The 24,521-nt window shown below is 38.6% G+C and overlaps 1 pseudogene; it reads left to right on the top strand.

Moving 5' to 3' along the window:
- Positions 1-4,821: 4,821 nt before the first annotated feature.
- On the top strand, positions 4,822-6,612 carry LOC148189451 (uncharacterized; annotated as a pseudogene).
- Positions 6,613-24,521: the final 17,909 nt, after the last annotated feature.

Below are 24,521 nucleotides of genomic sequence, written 5' to 3'. Positions count from 1 at the left end.
ACTCAATGTAATCGAGTTGTCTCTACCAGAAATGGAAAACTTTCAAATGTCGCCAGGACGTGTCATTAACCACTCCAGAACAGAAGTTGGCGCTAAGGAGCCGAATGTTGGGTGCCAAATAACCAAGAAAGGCCCTAAGATTGTGAAAGTTGTGGAAAAAGTCTCCATGCTCTGCACCAGCAAGTCACCGACCCCATCACTGAAAAAGTAAGGTCTTCAAATTTATATGTTTTCAAGTTACAGTAACGTTATATAACAATCGCAATGGCCTGCTAACTATAGCTATCAGTGTGTATGTATAGCCTTGATATTTGCATCACATGTTAGGGAACGTGAGCAAGCACCCGCTAGTTAATTTACTGTCGACAGTTAGCGTCAGTAAATGTGTTCGCTGAACCCCCGGACCCGCTGCTGACCATGGTGCTTTGTCAAAGTTAAAGCCGATGGATAGCAGCAGTTAGCCGGCTGTGTGAGTGGATTTCATCAAGCTTTGTTTGTCCCCTGCTCCAGACTGTGACTATAGGGGGTGAGGGGAGGAGGGGAAATAAGAACAAAGTTATGACATATTTAGGACTGTATGTGTGTGTGTGTGTGTGTGTGTCGTTATAATATATATGATAGGCTGTAGGAGCAAGGTAGGGAGCACACATGGGACTCTCATTTAGAAAATTGGCTGTTTGCGTGTCAACAGGCTCCATGAGCCTGCTATGAGCCTTGAGAGAAGGACAGTATTTATTGTGCTTATATATTGTGCATTTAGTGCATACATGGAGCTGTTTTCTCATCCATAGAGGATATACATTGCTATCGTTTATCGCCCAGGCCTAATATTCAAAATCCTATCCCTACTTGCCATTGTGTTCAGAAAGTGTAATCAAAGTAAATGTCTGCATCTTGCACCTTTGCTTTGTGATTGTGTGTGCTTTTTTTTTTTTTGAATGAGACACCTGACTTATCCCAAATTTTTTTTCACAGGTTCGCTGTCCTATTTAGACATCATACATATTCAGAAGGTTCTATAATGGTAAGTGCTCTCATATTACTTTAAGCCCTAAATTTGCATTTTCATTTAACCTTCAGATATATTTTAAAAAGAATATGAGTTGTTGATAGAAAATGTTAAATGTTTTTTTCACATATGATTATAATTGAAAATACAGACTTGCTTTATTCTGCTGGTGTAAACAAGCGAAACGAGAGTGTCATTTGTATGTTTTTAGGCTGTGACTTTCAAGACAAACATTTATTGTACTTTTAAATCACACAAAAAACGAAAACATCGCCATCACACATTGGTTGATTTTAAACCAGAAGAAGTAGACATAACTACAAGGATATCATGTGTGAATGAATTGGAGGAAAATTGTGAGGAGTGTGTTTTGCAGTCAGATACTGCCATTCCTTCAAACAGTCATTCACATTCAGAAGACTTGCAGAAGGTCATAGGGCGAAGATTTGTAGCTGCTTTGCTGAAGTTAGAACATTTGGTCCATGTGCCGACTTAAGCTGTAGATGAATTTCTCAGGGAACTCCATCATTTGATCTGTTCTACCCCTTTTCCATTATCTTGTGACACTGTGAGAGACATCTTTCATCAGAGAAACCTCTCTTTTGATGAACTTGCAATTAGAGAAACTGTTAATGCAATTTGTTCCAGTAATCCGGTGCAAAGGTCCATACAAAAAGGTATCTCTCTAAGTACCACCTATCTGCGTAAGCAGTATTACAAAGAGAACTTCGGGGTTGTAGAGCCAGTTGAATACATTCTTTATACTAAAAACAAACGCAGCTTCCAATATGTCCCAATATCGAAGTCCTTACAGCAGCTGTTAAATAGAGAAGATATCATTACTAAAGTTGTTAAGGGGCCATCAAAGACATGAAGGCACATATTCTGGTGTGTCATATCAGTACAGATACTCAAGGGACGACTTTGAAACTTGTAACCCACTTGGCACCTCACATAATAAGCATAAGCTTTGTGCTGTTTATTGTGTATTGGCTAACTTGCCGTCAGACTCTCATTGTTCACTGTCATCTATCTACTTGTCAGAACTATGCAAAACTGGTGATGTGAACATCTATGGTTATGATAAAATTGTTTAACCCCTTTTATAGGATCTAAAAACTCTTGAGGAGCTCGGTGTTTATGTCCCACTGTTAGGTGAGTCACTTCAGGGTACAGTATTCAGTGTAGTGGCTGACAACCTGGGAGCTCACAGTGTTGAAGGATTTTTTGCAGAGTTTTTCAGTTAAATACTATTGCAGATTTTGCACAGGAAAGAGCAGTGATATTCAATTACATTCTGTTGCATCTGGTGCTTTTAGTCTGAGAACCAAGGAGCTACATCAGACCCATGTCAGACAAGTTCAAGATACAAGTACAAGTTGTTTTGGAGTGAAAAAGGAATGTGTCTTCACACAAAATCTATCTCATTTTCATGTCATCTTTGGCTATCGTCCTGATCTTTCCCATTATGTTTTTGAGGGTATAATCCCGGTGGAACTTGCTCTTTGCTTAACAGTGCTTATTTCCAGAAAGTAATTTAAAATTAGTTGACCTAAACAATGCCATTCTAAAGTATTCCTACAAATGGGATGATGGGACAAACAAACTTCATGCAGTGTCACAAAGTTTCTCCAGCAGGAAAACAGTGGGGGGAAACGCTAATGAGAACTGGAGCTTGCTCCGGTTCTTACCTTTTTTTTGTTGGATCCATGTACCTGAAGATGAGCCTGCATGGTTTGTTCTCATGGACCTGAAGGACACCACAGAGCTTGTTGTTGCCCCTATGCATAGTGATGACTCACTGGCTTTTTTGGAAGGTAAAATCGTAGAGCACAGTGAGAGATACCAAGTGTTGTTCCCAGACATCAAGCTGCCACCAAAACACCATTATTTACCATTATATACCAGCACTACCCACCACTACTCAAAGAGGAGATAGCACAAGTCATTAGACAGAAGTTCCCGGACACATCTGAGGTTCAACTTGCACAGTGTGTGACAACCAAGGGTATAATCTATAGGAAGGGAATGATACCGGCCCACAGAGCAACAGGTGGATTGCCTGAATTTAGTGAAATTGACCATATCTGCATTTTACATGACAGTGTATTCTACATTAAGTTCTGTGGCTGGTATAGAGAGCATTATAGAGCCTTTGAACAACATCACCCACAAGAACATTCACTCTCGTGACATCCAGTAAACTCCTTGATACTTATTCACTGGTTGACTACAAGATTGGATCAGTGACTTTGAAAAGACATGCTGAAATAAAAGGTGGTGTGCAATAATTGAGCCGAGTTTTTATTACAATTTGTAACCTGTGTGTGTGTGTGTGTGTGTGAGAGAGATATGAAAGTCATTAAAAAGTGTAAAAGTAAAAGGTTTTAATTGGAATTAATGAGGTTGTAATTTAAGTTAAAATGTTAGCCATTAAATTTGTCTTAATCTGTTCTATCCTAGTTTCATAATTCTGCCTAGGGTGTCTACAGGTTCAATTTAATAAATATCAGACTTAAAAGTAATTTAAAAATCTGAATCTTTGAATACATATGGTGTTTATTTCAGCATAAGCTTTTTAAGCTGACTTTTGTCAGCATTACTACTAATGCTACTTCTGCATCAGAGAAAGCATCTCTGATTTTAAAACTCTTACTTGCTACTGAAGCTAATCCTGCTTTCATATTGATCTATAGTACTTATATGCAGGTAAAATGAACTAGCTTACATTAAACCTGCAACAATAGTTTTGATAAATGTTGATATGAAAATGTAATATCTCCTGTATGTGCATTTACCATGTTTTACATTATCTTATCTTATCTATTTTTTCTTTTTTCCCTAATCCACTACTATATTTTAAAAACATTTTCACTATAAATGCATACCTGCTGCATGCAGTAATAGATAAATAGGTTTTTACCATTGGATTTGACATTTGAATTATATTGATGTCTGATGTTTAATTTTCTTTGTGTGTGCAGAGTGGCTTTGAAGATGTCTACTCCTGTGATACAAAAGATCATATTGACTGATGGCAGCTCTCAGAACTTGTGTGTGTGAACTTCATGGCAGCTTTAAACTTCAATTTATGGACTCCTTGTTTGGAAATTAGTTCCTCAACTTAACCTCAGTGTCAGAGGTGGAAGACAGAGGCACTCTTAGAGTTATTGATTTGTCAAGGCCAACCACTATGCAACTTGATGATGACAACTCTACTGTGCTTAATCCAGTCCTACACCCCCAAGCATCAAGTCCTTGCTCAGCAACTGACTCTTCATCACGGTCAGGTGAACTTGTGGATACAGACATACTGTCATCAAGCGAGTCTACAAGCTCACTGTCGTCCTGGCCAGCTGTGTTTCATGTACCTAAATCCTCCTATGATGCAGAGTTAAAACTTCAGCAGGCATGTTTAGTATACATTCAAAATGGCACTGCACTTATTCCAGATCCCAAGTTGAAGTCAGCCATCCTTGATGAATTGGTGCGACAAATTCTGCAGTATAAAGTGTATGTCAGTCATAAGGAGATGAAACAGGTAGCCCAGACTCTCATGAAGAAACATCCATGTTTAACTGAGAAGGGCTCCAACACCGGATGTGGTGGATGGAAGACGAGTTTAAAATATAAACTGTCTAACTATCACACACATCTGAGAAAACTTGGGTGCCCAAAAGTGACATTGAACTCTTAAAAAAACAAACCTGCTGGACAGCACAGCGCAGCCTCTGGCATTGAAGTGGCAAAGAGTGCAGAAGTTCATTTTTGCCCAACATACTCATAAGCTGAAACTGAGGAGTCTATAAACCATGCTGAAAGCTTCACTCTTGCATGTAAAGAAGAGGAACAACCGAGAGGTTGTCAGGCTCAAGATGGGAAAGACTTTCGTATTTAGAAGACATGAGGTTGTTCGTGATGCACCATCAGTGGATGATTTCATGGTGAGATGGCCTGCTTTGTTTGAAGTCAGTGAGGTAGGGCTGATCTCATGCTGGGTTTTCATCTTAGATTTGCTGTTGATTAAAGAAAAGGCTTGTGTGTACTGGCAAATTGCTAATGTACCTGATAGCCCATCACTTGTATGTGCTTCATCTCCCTCTTGACAGTCCCAGTCTGCTTTATGTGAGATGGTGACATTCTCCCTGAATCCACTGTGCTTTTTCAGATCAACGCTGAATTTAAGAGAATCACGACTGTACCACTTCAGTCCAAGTTCTTTTCTCAGCTGGACCTCCACTCTGACAACTTGACAAGGCTGTTCCAAAAGGAAAGGAGGACAGCTAGGTGAACGGCTCAAGAGAATCACTGCACAAATTGCCAATGTAAGTAATGCAGGGCTCTCACAGTCTTAGAAAATTTGCTGCTTTTTTGTGTTTACTTTTCATGTCCTTCCACTATTGCATCTTTTTGTAACAACTTGAACTGTTCCTCTATTCCCTTATTTTTCTTCATATTTGTCTACCTCCTCTTTCTTCTCTGTTTTTCCCCTGTTTCTATTTTCTATCTCCTCTTTTTCTAATTCCCTTCAATCCTCCTCTCACATGGAGTGCACGGCAGGGCTCTCACAATCATAGGAAACTTACATACGTAGGAAAAGAAATGTGCAACCATAGGACAGTTTATACTAGTAGATTAAGGAACATGTGCTGAATTAAGAAGCTAATCTAGAAATGTCCTTTCAGTATGATTATGTAGATGCTGGACAAGAGTGCATCATTAAAGGAGTCTGTGTCTACATGGGCGAAGATCCAGATAACCTCCTACAGAAATATGTGGTATGTATATGAATCGGTGCTTATGGTCTTCTTCCATTCTTCTCTTGTTCTTACTCTTGATCATTGCAATGAAATTGTTTTTCGATTAAAAGAATATACATTTTATTTTTTTAAATCAAGTTGTTACTGTTTCATAACCAAAAATCATTACAGTGTTTCTTGTTGCTGGTAAATGAACTTACAGGTAGAATAGAAGGTTCTCAAGACTTGTTGTCATATTCATTAAATATCTCATTGCCTGCCAGCAGTCTGATCTGTGTGTGCGTGTGCTGAAAAAGAGTCCTGTGTTCATACACAACTGTGGTTCTGTAAATGTGCAACAAAGTGGCTCAGATTGAGCCGCACAACATTATTTCAGCCAATCAGCAGGGACATTCAAAGTGGTTTCTCACAGATACTGCCTCCATTTAATTACATGTTCATATAATATTCTGCTGTAGTTACTTGTTGTCTCTAAATTTGCCTCCATTCTAACTTTCACCTTACTAGATCTAGTGTCACTATTTTGTTTATCCTTTTCTCGATGGGGCTTGGTGATTAGGTTAGGTGAAGACACCACCGTTGGGATATATGTTGTCCAAGAACATGCTTCAAGTGATGAAGCAGAGGACATTGGCATTGTTCTTGAAGGCATCAAGGTGTTACAAAACCTTGATAATGTAGCATTAGCTGTTGCTATGCTGTTTGGATTGATTTGCACTGAACCTCAGCTATCCTGCTGACCTCTGCTACACTTGTGAGGTAATCCAAAAGATCTGGATGGAACTGGATGGAGGGAAACTTTCCAACAAAGCACTTACTCTGAAAAACAGGCTCTCCCAGTGAACCGGTCAGACTGATTTGACTGCACTTTTTTTTTTAATGTTTTATTTCTCAGTGACGAGTTTATGCAGGGTTTATAACTTTTTGTTTGCAAATCTACTTTTGATTTGTCAACGGCTATGTAAAATGATGTTTACAGGGTTAACCCTAATGGTTTAATTTCTTATGAAGCCCTAGCTCTTATTTGCCTTGTTCAGTGTGTGGCATGTTTGCTTTTTCTGGTTTACAGTAAAATTAATTTTATTATTGTTATTGTTATTTTCTATTTGCTCTTGAGGGTGCACTTGTGCTGTACTAACATGTCACATGATGTTTTTGAATGTACTGTCATAAGTTAACACTGTTATCTGAGGTGTATGGAGTTTGTATGTACTTCCACTGGTACACTGAAAAGAGTGCAGAAGTTAGACTATGTGTACCATGAATCCATTGCACTTTATGCAGAATTTACTTTTAATTTATTTTTGTTGTGAATTTACTGTGAAAACAGTTTTTGTGTTTTAATGTGATTTGTATTTTCATTATTTGTGTTTTTAAACTTGTGTTTTTGAAGTGTGTGAACGGCAAAGTTAAAGGATCAATACAATCAATTTTGTCAATGCAATCAGTTTTGATTTTTGTATTTGCACACAAAAATGTCTACAATGCATTTGCCTTGCTTTAACAAGTCAAGTTAAATTTAGAGACCTAACTTCGGTTGTAAGGACATAATAAAATAGTTTTTTAGTTACATAATACATTTAAATTATATTAGCATTAACAAATCAAGTTATAGTAGCATTTGAAAAACAGGTATCCTGAACATGACTCAATTAATTGGAGATTATTTTAAATACTCAAACATAATTGAAATGCTTTGGTTTAACAAGTTATTGAGAAAAAGAATGAAATTTTGTAAATCATTCACATTCTTATCATGTGGGTGTGATGTACACATTAAAACCAAACCAAAGGATTATTTTTTTTTTAGTGTAGCCTTCCATGTGCGCGCTAAAGGTCCACTATCACACCAAAAGCATTGACAAAGCAGCACTACTTGAAAGAACAGAATGAGAATGGACTGGCTGGACTTACTGAAACTCCCTTTCTTGACAAACTGATTTTTATTTTTTAGAGGTTTTTGGTGAGTACTGAGAACTATTTTTCAATCAGAATTCCATTTTCCCATGTCTTTGTGTCTGAGTGCCAAATTTGAACAACAATTTTTTGACCGCTGCTTTATCTGCTTACAGAGGTTTGACTGAATAATCTTTTTTGTTTAATCTAAAGTTTGGATTTCAATGAAGTTTGCTGAAAATATTGAAGGCCATCAGAGATAAATTCCTCATGATTTTAGTAGTTTTTTTTCCTCATGCACCACCACCACCATCAAATTAGTGTTTTGTGTCTGTTTACTTTTGTCTTTGTCCCTTCTTTCTCCTTTCTCCCCTCTGTTTCTTTTAGTCCCACATTTCATACTTATTTGTTACAGCCTCCAAAGAAAAGCTCACAAAATTAATTTATGTCATTTTGATCAAATCCAGGCTGAGACCTTTACCGAGAACAGTTTTAAAAAGAACATTAAAAATATTCTCATCATGTAGGACAAAGCATCACTAAATGCAGCCTTTCTTGTTTTCAGGAGCACTTTTATTGAGGAAAAAGAAAACAAGAAACAGGTTCAACTGATGAAGTTTGGGTTTCTGCAGCCAGAAGAAGTATTGTAATTTGTCTCTTTTCCACTTGTTGACAAAGAAGGTCTAATCTATTCTCTCCCAAGGCTTCTCTGCTCCTCAAAAACAATAGGAAATATTAAGGACGGGGTATTAGGGTTTAGGTAGAGATTGTTGCCTTATCAGGCTCCATGTGTCCTGCTGGACACAGGGGTCTTTGGTGTAAAGATAAGACAATGAAGAAGACAGAGGGGAAAGAAAAAAAGAGGCCACAGAGAAAAATCACAGCTTTTGAGATGCTCCGTCAATCTTTCAATAATCATTCTAGTTTCTTGAGTCCATGTTTAGCTTTTAGCGTAGCCCTGCATCACAAACTGTTTTATCGCTGGGAAATTTCTCCACATCATCCTTTGCATTCACATTAAAAGATTTTTCTCCTGAATTCTTTTGAAAAATTCCAAACAATGAGTGTTTGAAGCTGAGCGAGCTGAGCGTGAGCCTTGAGGATGTTTCTTTGTACTGAAAATGTAGTGGAAAGGAGGGAAAACTACACAGCAAAGCAGCTCATTTGTAACTTTAAACTTTTGTTGTAGTGAGCCAATTTATGTCTCACTATTATTCAGGATTAAGGACATTTAGTAAGCTTTTGTAGCTTCTTAGAGGTGCAAATGAGGAGGTCCAGATTCCAAAGTAAGAAATCCAGCCTTTGAAAAATGTAACATAAGAATAATAAACAGCCTCTTTGTATGTAAATCAAATTCAGTATCAATTATCACCTGAAGGCCCTTGACTCTGTCTCTCGGAATCAATTTATAATCACACACGTCTGTAATTAGATGCAAATAAAGCTTTCTCTGCTTTTTCACACAAACAAATATACGACTCATTTGCACTTAAAGACACTGCACAATATACGGCTAACATGAATATACATGGACCCCGAGTACTTTTTTAAGTTTCAATAAAAACAAAAACTTAATGATTATGCAGAATTAGACTGGAAAGAATGTCTGTGCTGTTCTGCATTTGTATTTGTCTTAAACAAGGTTTGCAATGGAAGGAGTTTCTGACCAAAATACTCAAGTAGCCTGCTGAAAAATGAACAACCACAAGTAAGGACAGAAAGTGACTTAATGTCTTTTCATGAAAAATAAAGTAAAAAAAAAGAAAAAGAAAATATAAAGCTCAATCTCCAGAAGTATTTGTTGACATTGTTCTTTTCTACAAACCACAAATGAGTTAGATTTGTACATTTCATACATATCAGGCCATTCTCACCTTGCAGCCATCAACCTTCTGGACCTTGCAGTTTGTTCTCATTCCGAAGTTGTCAAATACCAATGCTTTGACAATGGTTTTGGCATACGTTCCCAACGCCAAAAGTCACCTTTTATGTCTGAATATGCAACGGGATGGCATCAGCTGAGAATGTGGCCGGACAGAATGGTGTTACTATACACTGCCTGATGGCTGGACAACCGCACAGCACCTGCGGTGGCAGCATGATAAGCTGACCAGCGGCATCAGTTGAGGATGTGCCTGGACAGATCTTTCACATGCACAATATGCCACAGAACGCTGTCAGGTTGAAATGCTTCTGTTAACAACGTAACATAAAGAAGGTGAGGGCAGCTATAGGGTGGGTGGGAGGACGAATGTAGGTTACAACAAACCCCGGACCTTTATGCGAGTCCGGTGCTCACTACCCGTCTGAATGTGATGGTTTTTCATCCTGGTGTTGGTTGCTGTGTGCTTTTGTTGCCTAAACATAACCACATACAGCATCATCCCACCATGTGCATTTTTTGTTGTTGCCTGCAATGATGATGGCAGCATACCATTTCCCTTTCTGTTGCAGCATGACTTTTCTACGATAGAGTGGCACTTATTAACATCCAGAGAAGTTGTGGTTTGGACTGAATGCAGCAGACCGTGAGAGGATCTCCACCAGTGGCCTGTGCCGAACGGTGAGTCAGACCAGAGGGAAAAAACGAAACTGAAGGCACCAGTCAAAGAGCAGGAGGAGGGCTGGTATCAGGGTGAGGCTGACCCGACTTGGACCAAGAGCTGTTCCTTTTCCAAGCCTTCTTCTGTCTAATTTCTGCTCGCGGGAGAAAAAAGTAGATGAGATGCAATTAAGGCTCATTTAGCAAATGGTTTTTCAACACCATGGCCCCTTCTGAGGAAGCACAACTTTTCTAAGATAGTGGCACTTGTCAGCTTTGGGAAAGGTTGTGTGGGGCTTGGACTGAATGCAGTGGACCGTGAAAGGGTCCCCACCGATGGCATACACCAGCAAGCCGGTCGGACCGGAGGGGAGAAACGAAACTGAAAGTGCCGGACGAAAAGAGGGAGAAGAGTCAGTACCACAGTGAGGCTGGCCTGACTTGGAGTGGGAGCTGTTCCTCTACCAAGCCTTCTTCTGTCTCATGTCTTATCACAGGAGACTAAAGTGGATGAGATGTGATTTTGGCTCACTCACACAGGATGGACTGACCTTGTGGGAGCCATCTGGACACAAGACTGATGCAAATTTAAAAAAATGCACTGCAGGAATTGAACTATGTCATCAGCAGCTACATCACCATCCAACTAGATGGAATCTTCATGTAGCTGCTGATTTTAATCAACTCAACCTTCAACTCCAAAGATGTGACAGCATCAAGAATAATTGCAATAAATCTACCCTCTACTTACTTGACATCATCAGCTTATGCAGTCCAGTAGCAATTCATGCGCACACAAAAGATGCTTTTGGTTCCACACACTTACCCCAAAAGCACTGAAAAGTTCGGAATGAAGTTCGGAATGAAAACGGTCTGGTATATGGACAGACTGTGTCATCAGGTGGAAGGTGATGATGGACAGCCTGTCACCTAGGTGGGACACCTGCGTAGCTGCAGATCACCATTTGAGAACAATAAACAATAAAACAGGGTGTGATTTATCAAGTCATTGCTGTGTTTCCAGTGAGGATTGTGCCACAAAAAGTGCTTTCAGCCAAAACAAAATCTAACCATAACCAGGTGGTTTTTGTGTTCAAACCTCATCACATGTTAATCACAGCATTGTTAAAAAGTTTCAACATAGCTGCCACGTAATATCTACACATGTAACATATTTGTGGTTTGCAGAAATGTACAGTGCCAACATTTATTCTGGCAAGTAGGTTGAATTTAATAAAAAAAAAAAAAAAAATTCTGGAATTCATTAATTTGGTCTGAGATGTTGTCAGTCAGGACAGAAAATTAACATTACCCAGTTAAAGAGCAACAGGAAGAGAAATCAGCAATGAGAGGAAAAGGTGAAGGGTGAGAAAAAAAGTGAGAATGAGCAGAGAGAGATAGATAAGAGGCCAAAAAGATAAGTGGAATACAACTGTAAGCCATGTAGGTGGAGAGCAAATGTTAATTCATTGCATGCTCAGAGCCTTACAAGAGGAGCAGGTGCAGATTAGTAGATATTCAGTAGCAAAAGGAACAGAAGCACTTTATAAAAAAAAAAAAGTTTCCTATTCTAAACAGCAGGCTTTTGAAAAATTAGGACAATGTTTCACGACTAGAGAAGCTTTTCATCCTCTTTTGTTTAAACCCAATTTGTAGATTTTCCTCCTCTGCGTTTCTTAAAATAACTTCTTTGACATTCGGATTTTTGATTTCCTTGCATGGTTCAGTTTGAAGATGGTGTGTTTGTGCTCTGACATCAGATCAGGTTCACCCCATGCCACTGTGGTGAACAGATTGTACCCTTTGAAATAATAATTTTTAATAATTTTTAAAGTGATGAATTGCACAGCCCCATCATCAAGAAGTGTTAAACGCTCGGACTGACTGACCAGTTGCCTGAGCAACATCGACATCCTTCTGTTATCTAAAAAAAAAAAAAAAAAGTGTGTCGTTTCTGACTTTTCTTTTCAAATATAATGACAGATTCAGTGCACGAAAGAGCTGACAGGTTCTGCTGGTTCAAGAGGGATGCCCGCTGAGAAGGGCCACATGGTGTGTGTGTGTGTGTGTGTGTGTGTGTGTGTGTGTGTGTGTGTGTGTGTGTGTGTGTGTGTGTGTGTGTATGTGTATGTGTATGGGAAAGAGAGAGAGCTACAAACATGGTGACACTTGCATGCACACAGGAACACAGAAGCACAGACACATGCAGCCAGTTCTCATTCCGAAGTAAAGAAAATCACAAATTGCAGTTACTTTGCTGGAATAATAACTAAACTAAATTGCTCAATTAGACTGTGCTTTTTCAAAAAATACATACAAATAAAATAAAATATGCAACCCCCTTTGAAGAACTATAAATCTGTGCAAAGAAAAACATATAGATATTTACCATGTGTGGCTTCTTGCACTGGGCAATTCTGTATGCAACCTTGCATGAGGCCAGCTGTGCTTGGTTGTTGACTGATGCTGATTTTTTAAAGCGATTTTCCTGCTTGCAGTATTTTTTTTTCTCTTAAAAAACTCCAGTGGTTTATTGACGTGAGAAGGGTGTTATGATTCAAAGTACCTTTTTAATTTGTTGGGCTTCATAGTGTCAGCTGCTAGAGTTTTCAGACATAAAAAATACAAGTGGTCTTGTGCCCCCCCCTGCCATGGTGCCGCACCTCACACTTTGAGAATCACTGATTTAACACAAGTAAATGGCTTGTTGCTGCCATCTTCTTACCTCCTCTTGACTACAGTGACATTTTTTACATGAATGCCTCTCCACAGACGTTGGACGCTGTCTATCACAGAGCACTAAGATTCATAACTGGCTGTAAACCCCCCACTCACCATTGCACTTTGTACTGTCTGGTCAACTGGGCATCTTTGTCCACACGTAGACTTTTGCATTGATATAACTTGATATAGCCCACACTCCTAGGCCTTTATTACCTTACCAAGCTACAGCAGAATCTGAAGCTGTCCGGCTTGATCCCACTGATGGATTTTAACCTTATTTTCAAGGCACAGGAAAAGGCATCTTTGGAAAGTATTTAGTATTTATAATCTGCTTCCACTTGGCACTTTCTCTGTAATGTTGTGTGTACTGCATTGATAAATCTGCCTGTTCCTTACCCCGTGTCTCAATTAGATTACCTGCATAAATAAAGTTTAAGTGCAATCTACCTAACTACTCTTACCTGTTTTTTTAAGTTTTTAACTTGTAATTAACATCTTGTGTGTGTGGAGCTTATGTCAGGGACTCAGTATGAGAGCTATGAGGTCATTCATACAGTTCAGCTTTTTATGTTTTGGGGGTCTCAACAGCCTCAACAACTGCTGCTACTGCCGCAGGCTTGTTCCACTGCCTTCAGTCCTGTTCTCCAATGTGCAGTCTATCAGGAACAAGGTAGATGAGCTGGAAGGCCAAACTCAAATGCAAAATTATGTATGTGTGCCTTTATGCCTTAACTGAAACATGGCTCTGCAAAATACCGACACAAGGACCTGACAATGAATGGGTTTGGTAGCTAATTGCGGCTGAACTGTTCAACGGGAAGAATCAAGGAGGAGGCATGTGCTTTCTGTCAACCAGAGGTAATGTAACACTGTTGTGGTTCAGGAGAAGATATGAATTCCTGACACTGAACTGCTGTCTTTTATGTAGCCCTGTGGAAAACACAAGGTTAACACTTTAGCCACTATAGGTCACTGTACCTTTCTGGGTGTCACCAAATTGAGAGTTGTTTAAGAGGAAGCACCACAAGAGGAAAACAGGAAATGAAGAACTTTTCTTTTATGGCTTTCCTGTTGTCCTTGGAGCATTTTGCTGTTCCATCTGGATAGTTTGCTCCCCCCCCCCAAACTATCAGAACTCCAAACACTCTTGTGCGAGGCACATGGTAAGGTGTAAGCGCACTCACACTCTTTATATTATGCTTTTACCAGCAAAGTTATAACCTGACACTGTCCATCAGCATTTCATGTGCATGTCACATGGTTCTGTCAGGATGTATACTCCGGTTTTCGCTGTCCGTGTGGCATGTAGACGGGTCTGGCATCACCACTATCCAGCAGCGTTCTGGTTGGATGCGGAAGGTTCTGATCAAGCGCGTTCTCATTAGATGCTATCCAGCCATGTTCCAGGTGGACGAGGAAGGTCATGCTCATACGCTGAAAGCACTGACATATTTTTGAGTTTGGAGTGAGTGCTATATTTGACAAGTTGGCATGACAATGTGTTGATGCATGACACATAATCTCATTAAGTTGAGCTATGTGTTAGCTATATATAGCTGTATTAACCATCAATGTTACAAGCATGTCATCTTTCTGTAGATAGTAACTGTAGATAGTTTGGCAAAGTTGAGACACACACACACACACACACACACACACACACACACACACACACACAGAAACTTGATCTCGGATCTGTCTGTTTCTGTCCTGCTTACATACTTCCCGTGCCTTCTTCAGAACTAATTAATCTTTGTCTCTTCAGATGTGTGCGATAGTGCTGATTCTTCCTGTTCAGCTGGTATCCGAAAAATCCTGTATCTCATTAGCGTATTAGGGTACTGCCAGCAGATGATCAGCTCCACTAGATGTGCGTTCTTCTGATGTCACAGACATCTGTTCGAGGAAGAAGTTTGTGGCTGCATTCTGCAGACAGAGCAGAAATCCAGGACAGGTGCACAATGTGAGGAGGAAGAAAAAAAAAAGACTCAACATGAAATGCTGTAATTAAAGTGAGTAACTGTGTAAAATTTACAAATCTCTGGGTGTCTTTTTATCTGTATGTTTCTGCTTACAGCAAAACTGTCAGGCAGAGATCAGTACAAGTGAACAACACAGAACGAGAGTCACTAAGAGAGGAGTAATGGCAGCTAAGTAGACAAAAGATGAAAGAGAAATAAAATGAACTCAGCAGCACGCAAGCCCAGAGGACGCTTTAGCACCCGATGTCTCAGAAACTACACTGCATGGAAATGAAATCTTGTTGAGAATTTCTTAGGGTACATAAAACAAAAAGGGAACAAAAGTTTTGAAATGTCACCACAGAGTTTCCTAACTTTAGAAACAAACTGATGAATAGAAGCGCCAGTAAAGAAATGTTGCACACAGTGAAGCTATTTTGCATGAATGGTTTGGTGTTAAAAGTTTTTGGCACATGCAGCGTATGTTAGCAGACTTTTTTTGTTTATAAATGACACTTTGGAAAACACTGAATGAATCTGACAGATCATGGATTTAAAATTCACAAGTCTGCAATCAATACCGTAATGAGCCACCAGCAGATTCTAATCAATGAAATATTCAGACAGTGGTAATAAAACTCCAACTGTGGACTGACTGGCAGTGTAGCCCTCTGCTTGTGGCTTTCATGCATACATATCAGAGCTGTTAGCCCTCTGCCTGTGTCCTTGCTGCTACTTCAAAGGTGCTTCCTAATGCTTCCAACCGCTAACCTGTCAGTTTGTACCATATGCTCTGTGTCTGTGGTCCAGGTACCAGGCTAGGTACCAGGCATCTAATTAATGTCGTACCGACATTTATTAGATCTATATCACACAGTGGAGCTAAACTTATAAAATTGCAAAAATCTCACAGTCTCTAGACCCATTTTGCATTCCCTGCTAATGTTTCTGCTGATGTTCCTGCTGATGTTCTCGCTGATAAGGGTAATCCTGGAAAATGTTTAACAGAAAGCCTGCATCACAACCTGGAGGTGTGTGGTTAATAAGATGCGGACATTTAGGAAGCAAAGGTGTAATAGAATGCGTCCCACCACCCGGGATTGATTTAACATTTTAGCACTGTCAGTTCACTCTTCTCAGAATTATTATTTTTTTTTGTTATGTGTTTTTGTTTAAAAGCCTAACAAAAGGTCTGACACAAGCTGAGGAGACTTTCAGTCTTAGAAAAGAGACACTAACAAGTGGCTTAATGAGACTACAGAACATCATCACACCGAGCTGCGTCAATCATGGCTTTACAGCCTTGTTGTAGTGGTTGGCATTATGTGATCGCAGTGTAGTTGGTGTATAGCCTTATATTAGCTTTTTTACTTCTGGCGATTACATTTAGGCTTCAAAAATAAAAAAAAAAAATCCTAAGAGCAGTGGAAAATTGTGAAGATCATCTTGTTGAACAAAACATGTAAGCGTCATCAATGTTTGTTCATTTTCTGCAATAATCTGAAATCCTGTGGAATAATCCCACAGGCTGATGGCGAGGGAGCCAGGGCAATGCTAACTTCTGCATCATCCCTGGGGCACTGACAGACACTATTGAGTTGCAATAACGAAATGATAGAATCCATTGTTTTTGGAGCATGACCCATACTAGCTACTTATCTTATCTTACTTATCTTACTTATCTTTATTCAACCCCCACTGATGTGCTCGCCTTTTATTGCATTTATTTTTTATTTTCTAAAAAAGTTGGGATATGTATTTCGTTGCGGCCTTTTAGCTTTCTCTGTTTGGCTTGATTGTTGATGTCTTTTTTTTTTTTTTATTATTCCGTGAGTTCCTGCTTTTGCTTTGTCTGTTGAAACACTTGTTTTTAAAGGTGCTATATAAATAAAGTTATTATTATTATAAAGTGCCACACATTGCTGCCATTGATGGAAGACCCCTTAACCGTATCCGCATAATCTAAGTTCAGTTGCTTAATGTTACCAGAAATATGACACCATTAGGCCACGTTTTGACGAGAATGGACCTAAACAAAATTGAAGTCTTTACTTTGGGTTTTAAAAAATCTGCGTCCATATAACAACATTGCGAAAGTGATCCTTGTGTACACAGATTCGCAAAAACAACCAAAAACGCTGTAGTATGCATGCCAGGCCAGTAGTTGGTGGTGTAACTTTGTAACGGCACACCATAGAAGAACACCATGTTCATGTGTGAAGTGACATCACCGTTTTCATAGGATACGGGCATTGCCAGTTTACATGGCGACAAAAGCGGTTGCTTCTTGAAAATATTACACTCTGGAATCAGGTCTCAAAAGTTTGTGTTTTCAGGCCCCTAAAATGTTGTTGTTGTGTCAAAAAAAGGCCCAACCACAACAAACAATAAACAATGGCTCCTCAGATTCACAAGTTTTGACACTGAAGACAGTGTGAAGTTCTGCCTCTCCATTCTCTACAAGAATAAAGAAGATGAATTGAGGGAAGACAGGCTGGATGCATCACCTGATAATATTGCCTTAGTACCAGTCTTAAAATATAGCAGTTTAGAATTGCACTCAAGGCTCCCTGTCATCAGTAAATGTAAAACAGAAGCACCAAGGACACTATGATGGGAGTTTAAACAATAAAAAGACACAAAGTCTCAAAGAAACCACATGGGAGCCACTTTGAGACGCAAAACATCTTTTTGTTGTCTGTTTTTCAGACCAATAATAACAATGCTTCCTGTTCAAGGTTAAACAGGCCTCTACAGATGAGGGGATGGAGTGGAAAAAAATAATTTAAAAATGACAGGAAAAGTTTTGTTGGAATAATTTTATGAGTTTTGTCTGAAAAAAAAAAGAAAAAAAAGAGAATGCAGGCCCGGCAGACTGAAGACAAGGACAGTGAATGATTGTGATGCACATCCACTCACTAAAATCCCTGAAAACATCTGCTGAAGCTGAACACTTTAAAGACGACAGCTGAGAGTCGGTTTAGCTCGGAGATCAATACAGTCATGAGGGGAGAATGAACCCAGAGCACACAACTCCACCAAGGCTGAATGAATGTGATAAACACAAAAGACTTGCACGTTGCTATATTTCATATCTGCATCTGCACAGTGAGAGATAATCATGGGACTAAGTGCAGATCTTTTTCCATCTAAGTAATTGAAAAAAAAAATCCTCTTTTCTACACAAAAGGTCAAACTATCCACCAAATTTCTTTCAAAATGTATTACTGCATTTTGTGATAAAAGTATACTAATGCACATTTTTTTTCCAAGAAAAAACTGTTAAGACTGTATTTTCCCTCTCAATCATCACATATGACCCAATAGTGTGTGGGAGTGTATTCCTTTGCAGAGAGTGTATTTTCTCATTAACTTCCTTTGTTGCTATATTGGGGACATTTACTGGTGTGTAACTCCCAGAAAATAGCAGCACACAGTTGAGGTCAGGACTTTCTAAAAAGTTGAGAACAGGTGCCAGACCATAAGCAGCTGCATCTAAGAGGAAGCAATGCAAATTGCTGACACACCTCTGAGAAAGATGCAAATATAGCAACAGAAACAAGGCTTGTTTCAAAATGAGAGTGAAACTCTTTCTTTCACTTTTACTTTCTTTGGCGGACTGTTTGAGAACTGAGACAAACAGGGCAGCAAGGGTTAGACACGCCTATATAGGTCACAGCAGGTGATTGGATTGATGAGGCACAGGTGGTTGAATTAGCCAGATGCAGGAGGTTAGAATTAGTGGGAGAGAGGAGTGCAGTCTTATTCCTGAACCTTCATTAAAACACAGGGGCTAAAACACTTAAACACATACCATATACACAACATATGTGATCACAACAACAGATCACATGGATATTTATCATGAACAAGGATATGATATATTCAGACACAGTTTAAACACTCTAAACTGATAATCACATCCCTCAAAATGTATTTATGTCTAAATTTTAGATATGCATCTGTTGTTTCTCACTCATCCTTATTTTTATTTTCCTCTCTCTTTTCCTCTCTCTTTTTCAGGAGTGTCTTGGCCAAGAAAGAGAGTAACAAAAATTACAGACTGACAGCATGGAACAAAACTACAACCCAGTCACCAAAAAAAGGAAAAAGGCGTATGTTTCTGCTAACCACAGATATGTGGTATGTTGTTTTGTAGCAGATACAGTGAAACATTACGTTTCAACATCACTGAGGTTAACACTGTTTTGTCTTTTGTGCCTAGAAACCTAACAAACTAACAAACAAAAACACATAGTCACAGAAAGGTCATATTTCAAATTTTATATTTTAAAATATCTGATTTTTTTTTTTTTTTTCAATTATCTTTTTATTTAGTTTTTAAATTTCAGAACATACAATCAGGGAAATGAAGAGAAAAATACACAAATAAAATAAAATAAAATAAAACAAAATAAAATAAAATAAAACAAAATAAAACAAAATAAAATAAAATAAAATAAAATAAAATAAAATAAAATAAAACATAAAACATAAGAAACTAATACATGACAGACAACAACAAGAAGTACAGCAGAGTAAATTAAATCAGTCCATGGTCACAGTTCATCCTCTGAAAGTAGTATTTGAGCATGCCAAACCCTGATTATGTGTGTCAGAGGTCCATAAGCGGTTCCCATATCTTCTGGAAGGCATCCCCTTGTTTTTTAGAGTATATGTGCGTTGCTCCAGTCTTAAAGTTTCATTTAAGATTTCTTTAAACAAGTCAAATGATGGGGGTCTTTGTTGATTCCATTTGAGCAAGATGCATTTCTTTGCTATATAAGATATTATGGTAATCCTCTTCCTGTGTGTGGCGTCCAGTGTCTTGTCCAGTTCCATACCAAAGAGGTACCGTGTTGGTGTAATGTCCAACGGGGTTTCCACAACCTTAACAGTTAAATCATGTATTGCCTTCCAGAAATATTTTAATTTCCTGCAATCCCAAAAAACATGCATTATTGTCCCTTTACATGTTTTACAACGATGACATCTGGAAGATGAGTTAGGAAACATTTTACATAAACGGAGTGGAGTAAGGTATATCCTGTGCATGAATTTATAATTTTGTTCAATTATTTTATTGCAGGACAATGAGGAAAAAACATTCTGGCAAATAGCATCCCACTGATCTTCATCAAAAGCACATCCCATATCCCTCTGCCATATGTTCCTAAGTGGGATCAATGAAGAGCTGTGATGGTCTAATAAAGCATTATAAATTACAGAGATTTTTCCTTTTAATGTTGTAGATTTCACCAAAATCTTTTCAAAATTTGTCAGCTCCAAGGACAGACGATTTTCTCTTTTCAGGGTATTTACTAAATGGCGAATTTGTAAATATTTGTAAAAGTCCTGTTTCAGAATTCTGTATTCTGACATTAAGTCTATAAAAGATTTGAGTGTTTCCTTTACAAACAAATGTTGGAGCTGACATATACCATTCTCTCTCCACTTTGCAAACAAGGAACTACCAATTGATGGTGGTAGATCTGGGTTTGAGGATAAGGGGGAGAACCTGGAGATTTTGCCAAAATTCCCACAAAACTTATTTATATCTTGCCAAGCCTGAAGAGTGTTGTAAACTACATATGTTTTCTTTATTCGATGTAGTGAACTTATATTGTTTATGAATGGTAGCCAGGTTGTGGGAATAGGAGTACAGAGTTCTTCTATATCTATCCAATGTGCGTTATTGCGTTTTTGCACCCAGCTAATCAGGCCCTTTGTCTGGGCGGCCCAGTAGTACATCTGTAAATCTGGTGATGCCAGTCCTCCTTTCTCTCTAGACTTTGTTAAAGTTTTAAAAGCTATTCTTGGTAGGGAATTCCTCCAGATAAAAGAGGTTAACATTTTATTTATATATTTAAAGAACGTTTTATCCAGATAACAGGGCAGTGACTGAAATAGATAGCTAAGACGGGGCAGAACATTCATTTTAATTACATTAATTCGTCCGAGAAATGAAATGGGGAGCATTTTCCAATGTTCTAATTCTTCCTGAATCTTTTTAAGTAATGGAATGTAATTTATAGTGTAAAGATCTTTAAGATTTATAGCCACGTTCACCCCAAGATATTTAAAGCTGTTTTGAGCCCAGGTGAATGGTGAAATGGCCCTGAGTTTACTAGAGACTGATGAATTAATTAATAAAGCTTTAGATTTTGTCAAATTGACTTTATAGCCGGATATTGTTCCAAATTTAGTGATAAGTTCTAATACTGCTGGGATTGATCGCTCAGGGTTGGTTAAATATAGAATTATATCATCAGCATATAACGAAATTTTGTTCTTTGTTCTTCCAATATTGATACCAGCAATCTCTTCATTAGCCCGTATGGCTTCTGCGAGTGGCTCAATTGCCAGGTTAAATAAAAATGGAGATAATGGGCACCCTTGCCGACAACCTCGAAACAGATCAAATGTTTTGGTGAGGGTACCATTTACACATATTTTAGCTTTTGGGTTGCTATACTTAGATCTGACCCACCCAATGCATTTTTCGCCAAGGTTAAATTTCTCCAAAACGGCAAACAAATATGACCACTCGACCCTATCAAACGCTTTTTCTGCGTCAAGCGAAAGTAGTAAAGCTGTTCTGTTATGTAGAGCCGAGAGGTCAATTATATCTAATAACCTCCGGATATTGTCAGATGCATAGCGTGCTTTCACAAAGCCGGACTGGTCAGGGTTAATGATCTGGGGCAACAAGTCTTCCAGCCTATGTGCAATTAATTTTGATAATATCTTAAAGTCAACTGGGAGTAACGAAATAGGGCGAAATGACGTGCATTCAGCAGCATCTTTGTCCTTCTTATGTATTAATGATATTATTGCCGTCTTCATGGTGTCAGGAAGAGTTCCATTTTCAAAGAAGTCTGTGACCATAGGCATAAAAAGTGGCCCAATTTGCACCCAGAAAACCTTATAGAACTCTACTGAATATCCGTCTAAACCTGGAGTTTTTCCCGAGGGCATTGACTTAATTGCTTGTAACACCTCATCTGAGGTGAATGGAGCACTCAACTGCTTCTTTTCGTCCTCTGAGATAGAGGGTAGGGTTACTTTTTCCAAAAAACTACGAATATTGGTTTCAGAAGGATTTTCTGACGTGTAAAGCTGTGAATAAAAGTCAAGAAATGAGGACTTAATTGATTGCATATCGTATTTCAACTGGCCTGTTGCATTACGTGTACATTTTATTGTGTTTTCTGCACGTTCTTTTTTAAGTTGATAGGCTAGGAGTCTACTGGGCTTATTACCATTTTCATGATATTGCTGTCTGGTATAGAACATAAGTTTTTTGATATGCTCTGTTTGAATGAGATTAAGTTTATTTTTGGTTGCATTTAGTTTCCTCAAGTTTTCCTCTGTAGGAAATTGTTTATGTGATTGTTCCAAATTAATTAACTTTTTCTTAAGTTGTTCTGTTTTTTTAATAATAGATTTTTTCTTTGCAGATGTGTAGGAGATCAGCTGCCCCCTAATTACTGCTTTAGCTGCATCCCACATCACTGCCGGGGTAACAGGGGAGGACGCGTTATCCCGTCTGTATTCCTCTAGCCATTTTCTAATATTATTACAGGCTTCAAAGTCTGTGAGGAGTGAGGCATTGAATCTCCATTGTTTGGTTTGATTTGCCTGCTGAGGTAGGGATAGCCGTAGATAAACTGGTGAGTGATCTGATATAAGAATAGGACCTATATCACATGAGATTATGGATGAGAGATGATCTGAGGTAAAAAAAATAAATCCAGTCGAGAGTATGTTTTATGTCTGGCTGAATAAAAAGTGTAATCTTTCCTTGCAGGGTTAAGTTCTCTCCAGACGTCAACCAGGCCTACATCGGCCGAGGCTAACTTCAGAGTCTTGGAAGCATTGGGGTTAGATAGTGTGGGAGAGGATCTGTCTAAGTTATTATCCATACAACAATTGAAATCTCCCGCAACTATTCCAAGATCTGTATTATATTGATTAAATAGGGTGATCATATCCATCATAAATTTGGGGCTATCCTCGTTAGGTGCATATACGTTCAGCAGTGACAGTTCTTGTCCATATAGCATCCCTCGAATTAGTATGTGTCTGCCCTCATGGTTGCTATACTGCTCCTTAAATATGAAAGGCAGTTTTTTATGAATAAGTATTGCTGTTCCCCTTTTATAACTAGTAAAACTAGAGAAGTAAACCTGCCCAACCCAATCCCTCTTGAGCTTTTTATGCTCTTCATTGGACAGATGAGTTTCCTGAAGGAAGGCAATGTCTACTTTTTCCTTTTTTAAGAATGTAAGAACTCTCTTCCGCTTAATTGGGTGGCCCAGGCCTCTGACATTAAAAGTTATTACATTAAGTGTACTAGACATACTGAGTTTTGCATGCTGTGTTGGTTTCGTGTGACCATGGTACAATAAAAGTAAAGGCAAAGATAATAAAAAACTAGCAGACTAACAAAAGAAAATGTAATATAGGTAGAGCATGAGGGGCCCCCTCTACCCACCCCCTCCCCAAAACCCCAGCCTAGTCCCGACAAGGCAACCCCACTGTAACAGACAACACCTTCAAATTGACCAGCAAGTAACAGCTATCAGTCAACAACGCACATTTTGTTTAAACAGAATAACACCTCTGTGCAGAAGAGAAGGCAGAGGAAACAACAACAAGAGAAGAAAAAAAAAAAAAAACAACTTAAAATTCGGGCTTAGTTTCCTTGGGTGGTATTTCACTCCAGACAACAGCAAGAATACTGGTTAAAGGGAAAAAGGAAATATCTATTTGAATATTAATAATAATAGTATAGTAATAAATTAAAAAAAAAAAAAATCATATGAAAACAAGGTCATAATGGGAATCAAGTTGGCAACTCATGGATGACTCTTCTATCCTAATCATAAGGGGCTGGTTTAACTCAGACTTCAAGAGGGAGAAAATTAAAATGATAATAAGTTGTCTTCTGCACAACATAATCATACTATTTTCAAGTATACAAAAACAAAGTGTCCAGCCATTAGTATAATTATGACACAATTTAAATTAATAACCAGGTTTGTGGAGCCCATACATCTGTTGCTTGTATAGTTGCATCCCATCTTAGTAACTTCTATTGACCATGTTAATAAATATCCAAAATAAAGTGACAGTCATATACATAGACTACAAGTGTTCACAGGAAATAGATAAATAAAATAGAATAAAATAAAAGTAAAATAGGATTTATGCACTGTCTGATAATCAGTATGTAAGTTGCTGATAATTGTTCACATTTTCCACTGATGTCGAGCAAACACCAAGCCCTGTGTTGAGTCTATCTCTTTGCACATAAGTTAGTGCACTTACCCCTTTCCATGTATGAGAAAAAGTTTAAACTTGGTCGTATGTTGATTATTTGGCGAAGGTATTACGGTGGAACTCCTCAGCCTCTTTTGGGGAGGAGAACATCTGGATCTTCCCGTTGTGAAGCACTCGCAGCTTGCATGGCTGAAGGTGGAATCCTCGGAAAGTCCCCATGTCAACAAACAACTTTTTTACATCGTTGAACTCCCGTCTTCGTCTGATCGTTTCTGCTGAGAAATCCTGGACGAATGCGAGTTTGGAGCCGTCGTGTGTGATGTCCCGTTGTCTTGAGGAACGTA

This window comes from Plectropomus leopardus, chromosome 6 (assembly GCF_026936395.1).
Source record: "Plectropomus leopardus strain MGB_pleo_1.0 chromosome 6, ASM2693639v1, whole genome shotgun sequence".
In the NCBI taxonomy this organism is placed as follows: Eukaryota; Metazoa; Chordata; class Actinopteri; order Perciformes; family Serranidae; genus Plectropomus; species Plectropomus leopardus.
The sequence above is the reverse complement of the archived record's forward strand: the minus strand, read 5'-3'. Positions and strand labels throughout refer to the sequence as shown.